This window comes from Micrasema longulum, unplaced genomic scaffold (genome assembly GCF_059751315.1).
Source record: "Micrasema longulum isolate JH-2025_06_02 unplaced genomic scaffold, ASM5975131v1 h1tg000831l, whole genome shotgun sequence".
NCBI lineage: Eukaryota > Metazoa > Arthropoda > Insecta > Trichoptera > Brachycentridae > Micrasema > Micrasema longulum.
The window spans coordinates 642,729-656,814 of record NW_028278023.1 but is presented as its reverse complement, the minus strand read 5'-3'; the positions used below and the strand labels follow the sequence as shown (position 1 = coordinate 656,814).

The following is a 14,086-nucleotide window of genomic DNA, read 5'->3' as shown; positions in this document are numbered from 1 at the left end:
TTAGTTATTTCAATTTCCAATATAAATTATTACAGTTTGCGTTTTTCACTATTAGACCCTGGTACAAAGCTATCCAATCTTAATCGTACGTTTTCTTCCTATATTTATGCAAATAAAAATAAAACACCAGGACTCCTATTCTGAACGGTCCCGCGGTCGTAGAAACCGCTTTTATTGCGCATATTTAGTACGTTAGTCCGCGCTCTATAGCCGCGAAAGCGTTTAGAGTAGAAGTCCAGAAATAAAATATATTTCATTAAACAACGCGACGCTGACGAAAGAAAACTCAATACATATTTTAAATACAGTTGTTAAGTATTTTATTGATATCTCACAACTGAAGTATAATGTTTTTCTTAAATTCGCCAGATGGCGGTACAGGGGAAAAATATATTAAAATATTTATTTAACAAAGCACAGGTAAACACGGTGGTTCGGATTTTTGTGGTTAATTATCTGTGAAATTACTTAATCAATGTTAACGTGTCCACTATTCGAATTTGCTCGAAATAGCTATTTATAATGAACTGTATTGTGACTTGTGACCCGAATGAAATTTTGCCGAGCTTGGATTAAAAAGCTGCTGCACGTATGTATAAAGGCAATTGTAATTAATCCATTTGAATATTTTTATTAACATCTGACATTGTCATTCATATCAATATTTGTTTTCGCCTAAATTGCAAAGTAGACGAATTAATAAGTGTGTAAGTTAAAATGGTCGCACGCGTTTGTTTAGGAGATTGATCTATTTATTTTTTGTCATAGAAGAAGATTAATATTATTGATATTTATTAATGTAACAAGAGATGGGATGACGAATGGGAGATGAGTCAAGTCCAAAGTCGAGCTGCGTTGACACTATACGAGCTAAAAAAGAAAAGGAAATTAAAAGGGTACTTATAGAATGTGAACGAAGAGGAAAACCATAAAACTTTACGTGATAATCAGTTTGATAATCTCTCTTCCGTTTTATCGTAACTTGTTATTTCTTCTAGGTGCGCAACTAAGTTTCCGGGTTTCACACATAGATGGCACTAGCAGCACGTGTAGTGAACATACATGTCAGAAGTAGTGTTTGTTTTATTGGTTAAACAGCTGTCAACAATAATCAGTCGTAATACCAACACATATCGTAACGCGAAAATATTTATTTTAACAACGAAGATGTCAAATTTTGTGCCAAATAAACGGCGTTTGCATGGGAAAAGTTCAAAAGGAAAGAAAATGAGTGAAACTGTTAATACTTTGAGTACCGGCCGAATACACATAGAATTTACCCTGTGCCCGGCCCATTTTTGTGAAATTTCATGCTTAGTGAGGGGTTTTTAAAAATTGACATTTATGAAAATACTGGGTTAAATCAATTAAATCTTCTCATATTTATTTTAAACAATTAAATAAGTCATTTTTGTGTCATAGTTTTGCCAACATTGGCCTTTATGGAGAGCCACATTGCAATGTTCGCACATATACAGGGTCTCACTCCTTTATTGTGCTTTGTATCCCGGAGCCGTGTAAACACGTGATTATAATAACCATGCGTTGTGTCCCTGTCCCGTGTTTTCATGTGGTTTACCAGCAGCGAAAAAGTACTAATAAAAGTCTCTAGATGTCAATAAAATGCACTTTTTTAGACAGCTGGTAAACCATGTGAAAACGCGGGACCGGGACACAACACGTGGTTATATAATCACGTGTTTACACGGCTCCGGGATACAAAGTGTTAAAAAAACAACTAATCAATCTGAATCAGGCGTTGATCGAAAAAAGCCCAGAATAGGACACCAGACACGAACGAGTGATATTGCAACACGACAACGCTCCGTGCCATCGCACTTTCATCGTTAAAGACACCAAAACCTTGAATTGGGATCTGTTACTCACCCGCCGTATTCGCTAGATCTGGACGCTTCTGACTATCACTTGTTCCGGTCGTTGGCCCATGGCTTAGCTGGCTTACACTTGGCCAATTTCAAAGACGTGCAAAATTGGTTAGATGAATGGTTTTAGTCCAAAAACAATCATTTTATCGCCGCGGTATTCATGTATTGCCAAAAAGATGGCACAAATGTATACGTATAGCTAGTAAGGAGCAATCATCATCATCATTATCATCATTCCCTTTCCGCACCTAATGGTGCATAGGACAATCCATTGGTACACCAATCGCAGCGTATCTTGATTATTTTTGTTACATAAAGGTAAGATGATCAGTCTTACGCTTCAGGTACCAGTCCAGGGACTATGAAATATTCTATACGCGCTGACCATTACACCACGAGGCTGACACAAGAAGCAATACTTTGCATTAACAATTTTTTTTATTTCTCTTAATATTTGCATTTTTTTAAATAAAAAAAACCCAGAAACTTAGCCCCTTGTACCCACAACATTTCCATCAAGAAAAGTCGAATAACTCATAATGATAATTGATAACAAAGTGATTTATGATATTGCCGTGGGCAATGTACTATATTATATAAAAATTTGTTGCAACAGAGAGGGAACACATTTTTAATAAAGGAATATGGAAGTCTAGGTATTTACAGAGCTAATGACCTGTCTTTGACTGGTTTAAGTGGCCAATTTACAACTGTATAACATTCACCATTCTGGCAATATTTAAACTTCCACGTTTTCTCAACCCTTCCATCTGTTGACTTTTGTGAAGTAAAAGTAAAAGAGCCTGAACATTTATCATGTGGGTGAGATTCACCCGGCTGAACCAATTCACCTACTAGGCAACGCCTGAAAATTATTTTTCAATTTTTGATCTTCTTTTACCAGTTACTTTAATTAACAATATTCAATCGAGAATTGTGAATGTTACACAGTGTGAAAAGTGGCCACTTAAACTAGCCAAAGACAGGTCATAACCCTTTAAATGTCTAGACTTCCATATTCCCTCCTCGAAAATGTGTTTCCTCTCTGTTGCAACAAATTTAGACCTAAATAACTCCCTAGGAGGAAATCGAGCCTGTCTACAAACATTTGGACATGCTAAAAACATTGTTTACTATATTACAATTTATAATGTACCAACTCAAAGGAATCCGCTACTGCCTTGGGTGAAAGTATAACTGATAATTATGTAATTTGCTTATATTTCTCTATGTACATATGTAATTCTGTACTTACTCCAATTAACATAAACACATAAGACAATAAATAGTATTTTTACAATCAATACTTAATTTTTCTTTTACAACTAAATAAATACATTATTGGGCCTTACTAATTAATTTATTTATTTATTTATTCATATTTTTTGCTTACAAACTATATTTAATAATAAAAATTATGTGACCTCACTGGGGTTCCCCGTGCCGAGGACACTTAACAATACACTTTTTTTAAATTACATTTGAGAATTAACAAAGAAGACTAAATTAAAAAAACGAAGATAATTAATAAATATTCAGACGGTTTTAAAAACAAGGTATTAATTACATCTATATTATTTATATTACAAAACACACAATGAAAATAACAAAAACCTAACATAAGCCATACACTTATAAATCGGGTATAAAATTAAGCTTGAGAATAGTGGTAGAATAATGATGGTATAGCAAAAAGTCTTACTTAACCTAGCATAGAGTTAAACTCCGTTCAAATCTGGTATAGCGACCATAGAAACTTATACCTGACATTATGTGTAATTATTAGTAGCATAAAAAATAGTTCTAAATTTGTAATTTTGAATTCCCGCAAAAACAGGCATTCTATTGGCCACGCCCCCAATACGACGCGGTGTATGTTTATTTGTTCCTGACCATTGAAATTCGTTCAGAACAATATCACGAATCTTGACATCACAATAACCAAGGCCAAACACGTCGCATTTTTATAGCAACGTATTTTTATTAAATTTCTTTTTTACATTTGTGTATGAAAACATTTCTCCACAATATCCATATTGATTTTGAAAATACAATTAATTATTCTAAATCCATTCATTTATTTTTATCGGTATTTATAGTATGTGATATTTTCCTATCGAAAGTCCCAGCCAGTTTAGATCTCAACTGAAACCCTGCTTCTTTTGTTTATTATATGGAAACTAGGGCAATTATTGCACTTTACGTAATAAATTCCTACTTGTTTTAATTTCTCTATTGTGTCTTTATAATTTCTTTATACGAGTACTATTTCAATATTTATGTTCAGTTTGTTCATTTACTTCTGATTTGTTTTTTGGGTTAAGTAACTAAATAAGTTAATATCATACATAAATTTTAATATTTGGTAGACTAGAAAATAATGTAATAATATATAATGATTTTACATTTTATATTATACATAAAGGATTTCACACTCCATAGTAGAATTATTGTCGCGGGCTCAATTATGTAATAGTATTGGGTAGATACTTATGTTTAATACCAGAATATTTGAATCGTCAACATTCAAAAGTTTAAAAATATTTTCGAGTCCATTGACCGATGCCCAAGAACGTGCCAATAGACACGGATTATCATACACATCATTTTTTAATCTAGTTCATCCAATCATGTAACTAATCAAATCATATACACCTTTGAGAACTTACCGACAAAAAATATTTTATTGAAAGAACGGCTTGTAAACACAGAGCCGCTTTGTCAACAAGACATATAAAAAAACAGTATTAATGCTTTTTTGTACTACCAACTTCATTAAAATTTACTTCTTCTTCCTCTTTTTCCTCTTCTTCACTTCTTCCTATTCTTATTGTGCTCTATCAGGTGTCCACGACGTTGGCAATCACTTCTAAAAAGGCTTCTCTGTCTTGAAGAGCCCGGAACAACTCTTCCACACATTTCATTCCGGTCCAATCTCATATGTTGCGCAGCCAAGACGTCTGTCTTCTACCAGGTCCACGTTGTTCCCAATCTTGCCCATTAGTGTAAGTTGGATGATTAACTATTTGCATCAGTTTTGCTACGCGATATATTTTTTAATATCCCATACTACGCAACGAGTTTTCTTAAATTTGACATAGGTTTTTATTACGTTGCTTTACTTACCAACATACATAAATACGACGCACAGTATAACTCCGTTTATCTAAACTCCAGTCATCCGGATTTCCAAATATTCAGATCGTTATAAGGGAATAAAAAAATAAGGAGAACTTTTTAATATTAACGTAATTGTGTAATAAACTTTGCTGTTTTTTTTAAGTAAGTTTTTAATGTGATTCTAATTCACTGTATTAATTCAAAAGCAATAAAATCTGGCACTCACTAATCCGGATAATTTAGATATTTAATATATATCCAAAAATGATGTTTCTTTTCTTCTAACCAACCAAAAGCAGACTAGTATAAGTTGGTCAATGATTGTACTAACACATTTCAAAGCTGATTGATTTATAGGCAGATAATTCTTATACGTATAAAAAATGCGGAAAATATATTGTGTATTTAAGTTATAGTACAAATATTTTAGTATTGGCACTCATAAGCAAAAAGGGCAGCTTTTGGATATAAAACAAAAAAATGAGTTAAATATCGCGAAATAATCTACAAGAAATTTCAAACCATTTAATATAACGCAAAAAGTCTTTTAAGCAAAAACACATAATCTACAGACTAATAAGCAAAACACAGTATAGATATGACGCCAACTGGTTTAATGCTTAAAAATAATTAACTAACTGTGTTTTTACTTTGGATTATTTACAGTTTTCAATCATTTTCATAAAGTTGATAAATGCTCAAAAGCGTCATATCTCAAAATATGAATTTTGAAAATAGCTACCTTTTTGCTTGTGAGGTATTATACTGTCAGTCTTTAGGATTTTTGCGAAAAGATAATTACCTATGAACAAAAAATATTTCAAAAAACGATCTGGGAGGTTAAGCTTTCTCACAAGTCTAACTTCCACCTGAGTCCCAAGAAAAATATTATCTCTCGACAAGTGGTTTGGACAGAAATAATTTTATAAACTGGAATTTAACACGTACCACAGAAAACCAATTGAAAACCACGTGATGTGTGAAATGATTTTTGAAATGAATAACAATGTAATAAAATATTACAAGATAAGTATGGGCGCACCAGCAAAGCCTGTTTGCCGTTATTTGAGTATAACTCAATAATTTAATTAATATTAAGTTATGAAGCGGCTCTGCAAGCATGTCACATATTCTTTCTGCGTAATCATTTGAGTGAAGGAATAACATAAAAACAAGATCTACCACATTTTTCTTGCTTAATATCTTAATCACAAACAAAGAGTACCTTAATTCTAAAATCAGTGACTGGAATTTAAAACCATTCTTGGCTGGTTTCAGTTGATGTTTTTTAAATATATTTTCAAATCATGCCCATTTTGTTGGACAAAAAAATCTTATTTTTTATCCAAAAAAAAATCCAATGTTTTTAAAAATCACATAATCTTTTCAACTAATAAGAATCCCGGTGTACTTTCGAATATATTTTTAAATAATATTTATACGGTGTTTCATTTTTATAAAGTCGTTACTAAAAAAGAAAAAAAAGTTTTTATTAATATAAATAATTTTACCAACACAAATACATTGTTTTTGTTTACTCAGGAGTAAATCCTTGATAAAACGTAACAGGGAAAATGAAAAATAAGAAATTATGTTAAGGTAAAAAATAATTGAATGGCGTTACGTAATTCAACAAGTATAATAAATACCGTATCTCCTATAAAAGTTTTTTTTTTCAATTTTTCATTTTTTTCATTTTTTTTTTGCACCACAACAGGCCAGGAGGCCCAATTACAGTGGTGAATTACATTACAGAACAACCAGGCTTGAGAAAAATCACATTTTTAAATTTTTGTGTTCTCACCGGGAATCGAACCCGGAACCTTCCGTGCGTGAGTCAAGCGTCTTGACCACTACACCACGGAGGCCGCCTAGGCTTTTATGTACCTTAATGAGAAGTGACGAGTTACAATGGTGATTTTTTTATTTTCGCTTAATAAATATTCCTAAATTTACCAAATATACGGTGCCATATAAAAACATAATTACAAACATCATTTTAAGATTATTTCTTAAACATTTTGTATTCCTGGCGGTACTAAAGAAAAATATTCCTTTGTCAGTAAATAATGATGTTGTCCTGTTGTTTTTAGTTTTGGAAATAATATATTACGTGACGCAGAAACATTATTGAATATTACGTTGTCCTCGTAGATTTTAAGTAAACCATTGTTGCTTGACCCTTTAGAAATATAACCTTTGGGTATTTTAAGTAAAAATATCTGGTGAAATTCACGCTTGTCGTCAAAAACACTAAGAGTATATTTCTATAAAATACAAGACTTTTCGCTAAGGAATTAAAATGAAATTGCCGAGAAATGAAAATAAAACGGTTTATTAGCATAGTAAAGTGAAATTTGTGTGGATAAAAGTTTGTTTTGTCATCCACTGGATTTCAGGTAAATGAATCCTTGTTGCAGGTAAAATAATAATAGAGCGATCAAGGATAAAAATATGCGTTTTCCATGTCAACATAATTCTTTTCGTTCAAATGTGGTCCAAGATTGATTCTGATAACAGGATAGTTGAAAAAATTTTGACTTACCTTTTCTGCAGACAGACCATCGGTTCAAGGCTTTGAATGAGAAGAATAATCCACAAGCGATCGTAGTTTTCTTGAAAACCAACACCACACTTTTTTTTAATGTACGCGTATCAACTATTTTACGAACTAAAAACACGTTATGGATATTTTTCATTAAAACACTGAACAAATAATATAAACTTTACGTTTAATGGTATCTGAATGTAATGTATACCTATAAATAATTAATGATGATACTGCTGTTTGCAATGTTTTATTTCCTCTTTTGATTCCCTTGCTGAACCTCACCTTTAATACAAGGTTCATTTTTTATTTATTTAAACTTGAATGGCATAAATTATTGTTTTCCATAGGTACAAAAGAGCTTCAAAAGAAAAAAAGTAGAAGTCGTTTCCATTATATATCAATTGTCTACAGGACCTTTGTTTTTCAGCAGAGCGAACTGTGAATTTTTTTATCATTTAAAAAATTATAAACATGTTTATTTTGTTTTTCATAAAAAAAACATATTTATATGTAAAATAAATCTTAAACCTTTCATATAATGTAAAGTATTTTTTGTGAAAGCTGAAGAATAATACGGAATGGACACTTTATACCCATGTGTTACCAAATGATTATCATCTATAAAAGCGTCGGCATCGTGGTGTCTGCCTACCATGCAGAGGTCTCGGGTTCGATTCCCGATATAGTTGAAATGGTATTTATTTTAAAGGGTGTTTTTTGCACCTGAAACGTAAGACTGATCATCATACCTTCATCTTTTGATCGTTTGCCGCTAAATAGTCGACAAATTATATTGGCACACGGTTTCGGCCGATAGATTTTATTCCCGCATGAGGAGAAATATTGGGAATGCATGAGTTGACCAAGTTCGATGACATTTAAAGAGAAAAATGAGGTAGGAAGAAGATTTTTTTAAACAAAAAACACAGAAAGGTCCATAGTCTCTCTCTACTGAGGATGAAGGTTGGTTTGATCTTGAAGGTAACTGACAAATCAGGGTTAAGACGTTTGAGGTATTGTTTGAAATATCTTTTGACAGAATCATTTTTGCACCGTTTTATTACTTTATTTGGTAAAATTGAAGAAGAAAATAATGAAGTGTTTGATAAAGATGTGGAAGGGATATCAGGAGGTTCCTTACGAGGCGTTTTGATTCTCTCCATATTCCCAGAAAATTAAATGATATGAAACTAAAAAATCTTAAAACGTAGAAAAAAAACAATAAAAAGTTATTGTTACAATTTACAAGTGAAAATGAAAATTTCAGTCGTATCAAATTTTAAATCTTGAATTAAGTTTGTAATAACAAAATAAAGATAGATTTAGCTTATCTGGGAAGTACTTCTTTACCATCGATAATTAAAAAACTAAATAAACTTTGAAAACAATCACAGAAACACACTAATATGGAAAATTACTGGAGCCGAACAATGAACGAACTGACAATAAAATTACAGCTGTCAAAACTTAAGTTCGTTAATCTATGGTATATCTATGTAATATTTATTAAACAAGAAAAATGTAAAGGAATAAATCTTTAATCAATATAAATATTTTAATTTTCTTTTAAATTTTCTTTTTATTTTAATTTATATTGTAAATTATATATTTTCTATTTATATCTGTGGCTTAATTTTTATCATAATCGGTATATTTTCTAATTCATATTTATGTTTCATTTTTTAAATTATTAATGGAATATTTTCTAATTTATATTTATGCTTCAATATTTAGTATTATCGGTATGTTTTCTAATTTGCATTAATGTTTCATTTTCTAATTAATAATGGTATTTTTTCTAATTTATATTTGTGATTCAATTTTTATTATTACCTGTTACTTTTTACATTTATATTTATGTTTCATTTTTTAATTATTAATGGTATATTTTCTAATTTACATTTATACGGCAATTTTTATTATAATCGGTATGCTTGCTAATTTATTTACATTTTGAACTTTTTGATATTATTATTTGAATTTTTTAAAGCATCATTTAATAAAAAAATACATGTAAAAAGAAGGTACTTCCTAAACGCAGGAATTTTCTAGCTAGTCAGGACCTGAAACAATGAACCTGTTTACATTTTAAAACAGTGAAATAAATAAATAAATTATATCAAGTTAACTACTAAAATATATTCAAACGAAGAGGAAACTTCATTAGGTTAAACCACAGTACAGCGGCGCGACACTTCAGTTTCGCTTCACTAAAAAAGGTCATACCGCACTACGGCGGCGCGGTGCGGTACTGCGCGGCACTGTGCAGCACTTCGCGGCAACATGAAATATTCTTTCCACTGTTTTGTATAAAACCTGAACCTGACCGGACAATGTTGATTAAATGGACAAACACAAACTTATTTACACTTAATGAAAAAAAATGCAATATTATCTAGAAAATCCATTTTGAATCTAGAAAAAAATGACATAAAATAGATGCTCACATAAATGATGAACGACTAACTAAAATTGAACATGTAAAATATTTAAAATTAACAATAGATAGACAATTGACATGAAAAATTCATTTCAGCAATTTAATTTGTAAAGTGGCGACATTATCGAGTCTTTTTTTTTAAATCAAAAAGTTTGTTCCAAAAACGGAAATTTTTTTAATGTATGAGCCTATGTAAAAACCAAAATATGTTATATATAACTACTGTGGAGAAAAATGATATCAAAATGACATAAACAACAATAAAGACAACAAAATAAAATATGAAAGTTAGTATATGACCAACAGCAACTAGAGAACTTTTTAAACCAACTCTTTCAACTAGATCATTAAAATTTATCCATAAATTAGCCACTAATGTTATTGTAGACGAAGAACTAAAACATGTAGAAAATTGTAGTAAACATGGACATAATACGAGAATATCATATACAACTTTCTAAAACAAGACAAGGACAGTCGAGACCAATAAACCAGGGACTGAAATTATACAATTAACTACCAGACAAAACTTAACAAAAGACTCAGACAAACTTTTCAAAAGAAGTAAAAAATATTATTTTGAACAACAGAGTATATATAAAAAATGTATGTATTATTTTTGTTAAAATTACGCTTCAAGCGAACGTCGTGTTTTGAAAAAACAGTACTTAATTACTCCTTTTTTACTAACACAAAGTAATCAGAATTTCTTTGGCGACAATAATTTTCCGAATAAATTTGATAACGGCAATGGTTTTTATTGTTTATAAAATTATCAGGTATTTTCGTCAAAGTTTGTGCAAGGCAGGCATTTTATAAAATGCATTCGCATCCTGAATAAAATATATTGCCATTCAATACTCAGCATTAATAGACTTGGATACCTAGCTAGTACTAGATACTACTAGACATTTCTGCGGTCAGCACTTTTGATCTTTTGATCAGGCCAGATCAGAACTGTAATAAGTTTTATAGAAATTGAAACATTTTCTAGTAAAAAAATTAGCCATGATTTCACAAGTTAATTGTATTTATTTATTAAATTTAATATTTTGTACTCTGTACTTGACAAGTTATTTTTACATGGCAATTTTTACAAACCTTAACAAATAATAATCATTTAGGTAAAAAAAATCCTAGGTATACATTTTTCTGTCCAGCTTTCTAGAATGGGTATGTTTTAATGCTTACATAATACGTAAGGGCCAACTAATGTTAAATGCCTATGCAGATGAAGAAAACAGTTCTATGTGTGAAATAAAACTAGGTACCGTGTTACAACGGGAAGTTAACATTTATCTTTAATTTGATTTAGAGTAAAGTGTGAAAAATACAGGTTGCCGACGAAGTTACTTAAAATATTCATACAAATGTTTATATTTTCGTACATAAATATCGATTTTATTTCATACTATCTCGATATGCAGCGATGAAGACATCGTTTGTAATCATGGCCCTAAAACCCGGACGAGTGTTCCTGAATAAGGACATCGAGTGGAGTAAGTCTGTATTGGTTGACGCGTTCGCCTACCATTATTGAGATCCCGCGTTCAATTTCTGTAGATGAAATATTGATTCTTAAATGTTATTTGAACTGCAATATTTCATTGTTCCTGGCTGGCACCCGAAGCGTAAGACTAATCACCTTGCCCTTATGTTACAGATGATCAAACTATGCTGCAATTGGTTAACTACCGCATTGCCCCAAAACGAAGGACGGTGATGAATTTTTATTTAATTAAAATATTTATTATTTTATTTATGCTTTATTAAGTTAGTTCATAACATCTTAAGAACTAATATAAACTTTTATTAACATTACTTTGTCTTATGCGACCTTTTATATTGATTTGCGAGTGTGGATTATGATTTGCATAGTTCAGATTCGAAATATTTAGGTATTACTAGAAGTGACACACTATATCACCATATAATTTTATCAAAAATAACCCACAATATAGTTCAAATTGGCGAAGGGGCGTGCAGAGTAGAAGAAAGATCGAGAAAAAATGCAGCGACCGATGTACTTTAAAGTGTCATATAGAGTGAAGTTAGGTTCGTATCAGGTTTGCCAACTGAAAAGGCGTTCCAGTGTAGGCAACCTGATAATGTTTATTTAAGTACTTCGCTCTCCGCTACAAAGGAAAGGTAATTTTGACTTATGCGATCATTTGTTTATTTGATTTGTAAGGGAAGCTATGACAAAAAAAGATAAAGGGTGGGTGCTATAGTAATTTGACATGCTGCAGTAGTTGGACTTTCTCAATCTAATGATCAAAAATAAATAAATGTAATGCTTCATTTTAAGATAAAAACACAAAAAAGTGTACATTTTATGGTGAACACAAATTCTTATATTTACTTATTTTTTACCATTAAATTTAGAGTGTCCAATTACTACAGCACACACATTAATTTCATTGCCTCCTGTATTTACATTTTTGCAAAATGAAAGCTATAAAATCATGCAAATATGCAAAGCATGACAGAATTTCAAAATAAGATTACGCAAGTTTTCCGTATTTTCTACTGGTTGGCTCGCAATAAGTTATACATACAAAAAAATGTTATGAACTGTTGTAATTTATATTATATCATAGATCATAATTTGGTTCTTGCTTTTGTGGGAATAACAATATTACGTTTATTGTATTGTGATTTATAAAAGAAACTTCATGACGATTTGATTGTACTCATAAAAAATGACAAATTCTCACGTATCAAATTATATATGTACACAGGTAGTATATACTTAGCGAATAATGTTGGTCAAGACATTATTGACTGAGAAAAATGAATAAGTTATGAGACAAAGCTTTCCAAAAATACGAAGGCTTTTTTAATTCTCAATCCCTCACAATTACAACAAAAAAAAACATTTTTCATGTGGTAATTAAAAATGAAGTAAAAAATATAAGATGTGAAAAAGTGCGCTATAAATATTGTATTGCATTGTAAAGCGCCCTTTAGGTGATTTTTCACAAAAAACGTTATCATCATTCCATACCCGCTCCTTAGTTGGAGCATACGGTGTCCACAAAGAGCCTCCAGACATCTTTGTCCGCTGCCAGCTCCTGTGCATCTTCCCAAGTCAGGTTCGCGTCCCGTAGTTCTGACATGACCTGCCGACAAACAGTCAGCAGCAGGTGTTCTGATGTCTTGTAATGTACGCAAGTAATTAAGACTATCTGAAAGCATCAGAATCGCCTTCATTATATAAAAATAGTCAAATATTATTGTTATTATTTATTATATAGCGTTTCTAAACATGTATGTACTAGCACTAAGTTATTGGTAATATACCTATGTAAGTTTTGCTAAACCTTTTTGAACGTGAACGTGATTATCAGAGAAAATGTAAAAATCAGACTCTTATTTAAAAAAGGTGAAGTCAAAAATTTCGCTATATGAGGCATAAAAAGCATTTATTAAAAAAATAATAATCAAACCCTTAGGTATTAAAACCTTAGTAAACATATGAAGGGTACACGGCTAAAATAGGTTCATTGCATTTTTTCAATTTTCGAGATATTATGTCATTTTTTTCTCCTAAATGAGATCAATTAAATGAAATTTAAAAATGAACAAAACCTAATTCATTGAATAGTACATGAACCTAGAGCCCCACAAATAAGGTTTGTATCGTTCTTTTTGCTCTCCTAATACATTTGTTGTATGTTTATGAGCCCGTTCTTGCCTTCTACCCTTCATAATATAATGTTTGTTAAATTGTCAATTACATGCAAAATAATATAATTAGAACACACACAAAAAAATATTTATGTGTTGTCTACTTCGTGTATTTTTTGTTTTTTAATAATAAGATTTTTTTAATCGAACCCGAGACCACTTGCATGCTAGACAAATGTGCTGACCATAAAACCTCAAGGGGTTTTTTTATATAGAGATACAAAAATTTGTCCAATTTTTTTTTTATTTAATATAAAAAAAAAATTAAAAAAACAATGCTGTCCTTAGAATCATGGTTCTAAAAGAATTAAATTATTTTCCACATACCTACATACTTAATAAATTGTTTTTAAATTTTCATTACATTCTTCTGCAAAGTACAGTGGTGCCTCACACAAC

At 30.9% G+C, this 14,086-nt stretch overlaps 1 long non-coding RNA gene across 1 annotated transcript; it reads left to right on the top strand.

The window, feature by feature from the left end:
* The first annotated feature begins 425 nt into the window (after nucleotides 1-425).
* LOC148278747 (uncharacterized) lies at nucleotides 426-13,125 on the top strand. Its single transcript, XR_015823092.1, has 3 exons — nucleotides 426-589; nucleotides 11,661-12,145; nucleotides 13,016-13,125. It is a non-coding gene; the product is annotated as an uncharacterized LOC148278747 (long non-coding RNA).
* Nucleotides 13,126-14,086: the final 961 nt, after the last annotated feature.